Raw genomic sequence first — 5,516 nt, forward strand, 5'->3', positions numbered from 1 at the left:
TCTTTTGCTTAGAGTCGATTAAAGTTCTCTTTGGTTTTGTTTTTATAAGATCAATAAAGCAATCGTCATTACAATAGACATTTATTAGAAACAGTTCCGTTAATCTTTCATTTACCTGGGTTCCATCAAAAATTTGACATATATGTACTTTTAAACAAAGTTGAAACAAATAAATAGTTGGAACCGGCAGGAAAAAAAGTGGTTTGAAAATTATTACGATACACTAATTGGGTGAACCCTCCGAGTCCCTACTTAAATCCATCATCGCTCAAAAGGTTGTCCGGTTTGTTTTATTTTCCTTAATGTAATATTTTGCTTAAAGAAAGAATAAGAACACCTTTAATACATTATTATGAATAAGAATATAAAATCTATCAAAGTTGTAAGTATTGATTTATTATTAATTTATTTCCTTTGAGAAATTTAATATTGAAAAATATATATGCTCATCGAAGCGCAATCTTTAACTTTTACTAAATAAATTTAATATATCAAATTAACTGCGAGTAAACATAATTTTTTCTAATTTTTTCGAAAAAGTCATAAAGTAATTATATATTTTTTAATATTTTTTAACATAACAAAAAATTAAATATAAAAAATTTGTTAATTTTATTTGAATGAAGACATAATAGATGCAATATACGTGTCCATATATGAAAGTAACGAGAGCAAGGATTCCACAATGAAAATGCAGTTTTTGTAACCTATAAAGTAAAAGTTTATAACAATCAAATTTAATAAATTTTTTTTTACTGTTCTACTTCATTATGCAGATAATTTTATAAAAATGAAATTGAATATTTAAATAAATGAAATTTTTTTTTATAATCATTCTGCTTAACATACTTGGCAAAAGTGAGTACTGGATCTGAATCTGTCGTTGGCAGGTTAACAAAATGCACAATTCAATTTTAAAAATTTGCAGTAAATTTTTATTTAAGAGATTTTTTGTTGCAGAACCCAACAACAGTAAAAAGTTGAAGTAAAATTTTTTTAACATATTCACAATATAATTTTTAATACATATAAAAACGGGACATTTAACAAAGTCAAAGCTTGTCGAAAATATAATATACTTCACGCGAATAGACACAAAATAGATATATATTATTTACTTAATGAATACTTCTTTAATATTTGCTTATATATTTGAATTTAATTTTTTCTGTATAATAAAGTACATACGAAAAAAGACACAATATAAAAAAATAAGCTTAACATCAGGCTCTCCATGGCACTCTTCAAATTGCCATGGTACATCCGCAAAAACGACATGCTAAGAGACCTTAAAATAGATCCGGTCAAAAAATACATAAGAGACAGAGCTCTGAAGCTAAATACTCCATATTTTCATACATGTTAATGTAAAAACCGACAGGCTGCCCTACTTAGCATAACCTAATCTTAAGTAATCACTCACCTCACGAAGCGGTACACAGATTTTAGATCAGTCATCGAATAATCATGAAGCTTATGCGAAATACGCAAATTCGTCAGTGAGATGGGTGGGCGTGAACCTCTGCAGAAATCCCCCAGCTATCAAGGAGTAAAAGTACCGAGAAAAGACTTCATATATTTAAAAAAATAAACATATTATTTCCTACAATTAGTTTGAATAGACATCAAATTATATTATCACAAATTTCATTAATGGAGAGATTAATTTGTTTGGAAATAGATATCTAGGCTTAATTAGTCTATTGCGTAAAAATTATCTTGACTTAGTTATTATTTCCTATGAGTTAGTTAGTGTACCCCTCACATTTTATTGACATGAGTACAGGCAACAACATTAAACTATTCAAACTAGAGTAAAATCTTGCGAAAATATATATATCTACTATTCCCTCGAGATAACATTACTATTAGTTCAGTCCGGTTTCTTGAAATTTTTGCACAAAAGATATATTTTTATCTCTAGTAAACGCAGATACTACACTTTTCCTACAAATCAAAGATTAGAGAGCATTAAACATTGTTCTGTTGGTATTGGTTTATTCGTTGTTTATGCGAATGAGGTAGTCATAGAAGACCAAAGAAAGCAACTTTAAAATAACTTCTCTATCTGTGATAGCTTCGTTGTATCTGCGCTATACTTACAGTTGCACAGGTAGGAGTTGGATATATACGATATATTAATAGCATATTGTGTTCTATAAAAGAGTCTCTTTATGGTGCTATCAAAAGCTGCTTTATAATCAAAAAATCAAATGCTGCTTTATAATCAAATGCTAGGTCTCGACTTTATGCTCGTGGACTCTTTCCAGGGGTTGCCACAGTGCGAATATCTGGTTAATGGTCAATTATTTTTATATATACATAACTATATATATGTGTACCTCTTTCACTGTAAGTCATCCTTTATTACTTATAGTTGGGTTTTATATTCGCTGTTGTGAGCAAATTTGATAGTATGTCGTTCTCCCCTGAACCTGTGGAGTATTCTCTGATCGTATATGTGTGTACCTCTTTCGCTGCAAATCATTCTTTATTACTTATAGTTGGGTTTTATATTCGCTGTTGTGAGTAAATTTGATAGTATGTCGTTCTCCCCTGAACCTGTGGAGTATTCTCTGATCGTGTTAGTTTTATTAAAATTATTTGATTATTAAAAAAATACTGTAAGATTCCAAATGTCGCTGGCTTTATGATTATGTGCTATATAACTTTTAGTCTAATTACACTTTTTTTCGTTTTAAAGTACATTTACCTTATTTGTTATTTAAAAAAAGATCTGCGTATATAAAATGAGAAAGTATCAAGACTTTGTAAAAATTTTCCAAAATCATTTTCATCAATGTTGACTTGGAAACTGAAAAGTTTTGTCTGCATTTGGATTTCGTTGCAATTGCCTGCACGCAATTCATGCTGTTAGCCTATTTAATCCTTTTTTACTTGTAAATTTATTTTCTTTTTTGTTGTAATTTAATCTACTAAAATTTTGCGCTTTTAGGTATTCGGTTGTGTCCGTTGACATTTCTAATTACAGCTCCAAAGCACTTAAGCATGGCACATGTTTGAGTTTACAGTTTGATTTTATGAGCCATGGCCAGCTTTGGCAGTGTCCTTGCCGCCACACTGGATGGCAGCCTTTGGTGTTTAATTTTAATTTGCTTACGAATTACGTACGAATTTGTTCCGCGAAACTTCAACAGTAATTGGCGCAATTTGATTTCTTACAAAGCGGAGCGCTAATTGCTTCCGTTTAGTTTGACGTGCAAAATGTTCATTTACACTTAATTTAAAAAAAAACTAAAACTAATCACTTCACACTAACGTCAGTAATTTTTAAAAATTTCAGCAGCGCAGGATTGATATCGATTGAAATAAAATATACAAAATTTAAGAAATACACAGTATACGAGTATATAATTAAGTATATATATGTATCTACTTCGTATTGTTATATACAGAAATTTTCACAGATATTTAATCTTGTATTTACAATTATATGACTAAAGCTTAACGTTGAGGGACTCTCAAAAATCATTAGTGGCGACGCTACCAATAAGCGTAATTCAAACCAGCATTAAAATTAATTTCTTTTGATCAAAGCGTAGCCTCCACCAATCCAATGCAATTTCTCCCTTAAGGGTCATGCGTTCTTAGAGCATTGTTCGCAATTTGAGTTACCAACGTTTGTAGATTTCGTAAAAGCGCTTGTGTCCTCTTCGTTTCGAACTTGAAGGACGGAAACGGAAGTTTGCTCAGAAAGCGCTTTTGTTAAGCAAAGCAATTAGACAAATCGGTTTATTTAAACGTAATTAAGTACAGCATATTTTTGTTCTTAATTGCGATTATTACTTTTATTTATGGTTTAACTAGAAATCTAAAATGAAATGCTAATGAACCCAGAAATATAAAATAAATCCAAGGGTTCGCGGTTTAACGCGTTCACTTCTATAAATTCTGCATGAAAGGGAAAGAAATAATATTTTAGCATAACTATGATTTCTGTTTTTGTGCTGACAATATTTGGATTGAGGCATTGAACCCAACCGGAAATTAAAAAGTTCCTGAAGTTTTTCAAAACTCATACAATCTTATCATAAAGTGAAGTTATGTTTCTGAATTAGCAATATTATTCCATACATAATTATTTCATAAAGAGGTTTTTCAAACAGTAGTGAACTACAATAACAAAAATTCATTTTATATTATTTTAATTAATTGAATTTTGGTTGACCTTACAACTGTTTCGAATATTGCCAAATACCCATTATCAGTGGTCTTGAAAATAATTCTTCTATTTAATTATTCCTCAATAATTTTTTGAGACTGCAAGTACCAGGAATCGAACTCATATCCTACCAAATTTGAAGCTCAGAGCCTGCGCTCCTTAACCAACCGACCCAAGGCCGTACTTGACGTTTATGTTCGCACATTTTTCTGAAGTTTTGTTACTTTGCTGTGAAAATAATGATTAATTATTCATTATTTTATTAATTATTATAATTTGGATATTTTAAAAATTAATAATCATTATAAATTAAAAGATTTATAATGATAACTAATTCTAAACACAAATAAATAAAATAAATAATAAATAAATGACAAATTTTTTTTTACTGTTGTGTCTTTAGGTCTTATCGAATCTCATTGAAGATATAATATAAACTATATATATAAACTTGTACTTTAAAACTAGCTTAGTCAGATAATGTGTTAAACAATAATCCAGTCAAAGCGTAAAGAGGGGTTATGAAGAAACCTCGCAGTTAATGGAGAGTAAGAGTGCTCAAGTGCACTGAACTAGCCTCAACATAATAATAAATAAATTGTTTTGGTCTCAACTTGCCAACTTTTCACTTCATATTCTTTTAAGGCTAACATCTGTAATGACCAACTGAGTAAATAATATTACAAATTGTAGACTACATTTCTTTATGCCTTCTATTCAAGGCTATCTATTGAAGGATAGTTCCATAATCGGAGGATTTCGAAGAGTGCAATAAATTTAAAAATAACTAGCAATAAAATATCTTAAATTGCTCTTTGTGGTGTTTTACTTTGAACTTTAATTACTTTTATGGGATCCTCTTTGTAACTACAGCGTACGTGTTGGTGTAAAGTGAACGTAAATATCAAAATATTAACAAATATAAAAATACAATCTGCAGAATGAAAGACAAGCACCGGGAATATGGAGAAGTACATCATACATAAATCCTTCACTTAAATGCAACTTTGCAGGAGTAATTATGCATGTGTGCATATGAGCATATCTCGTATTTATAAGATAAAATTACAAAATTTATAAAATAGAAAAAAAAAACACTTAATGTAAAAATTGACACCCCACGGCTTTACTAAATATCTCACAAATCTTCCCCTTCTTTGATGCCGGAGAGTGTGCGAAAATGTTCAATTTAATTTTACTTAAGCGTATTATATTATAAATAAAATACGAGTACCAACACACAACACGGAAATAGTGATGAAGAAATAGTGGGGTACTTTCGTGTCGAGCAGCTCACAAAAGTTGAGTAAAAGAAATTCAGAGCATACGACAA

This window comes from Teleopsis dalmanni, chromosome 2, assembly GCF_002237135.1.
Source record: "Teleopsis dalmanni isolate 2A chromosome 2, ASM223713v2, whole genome shotgun sequence".
NCBI classification, from domain to species: Eukaryota; Metazoa; Arthropoda; class Insecta; order Diptera; family Diopsidae; genus Teleopsis; species Teleopsis dalmanni.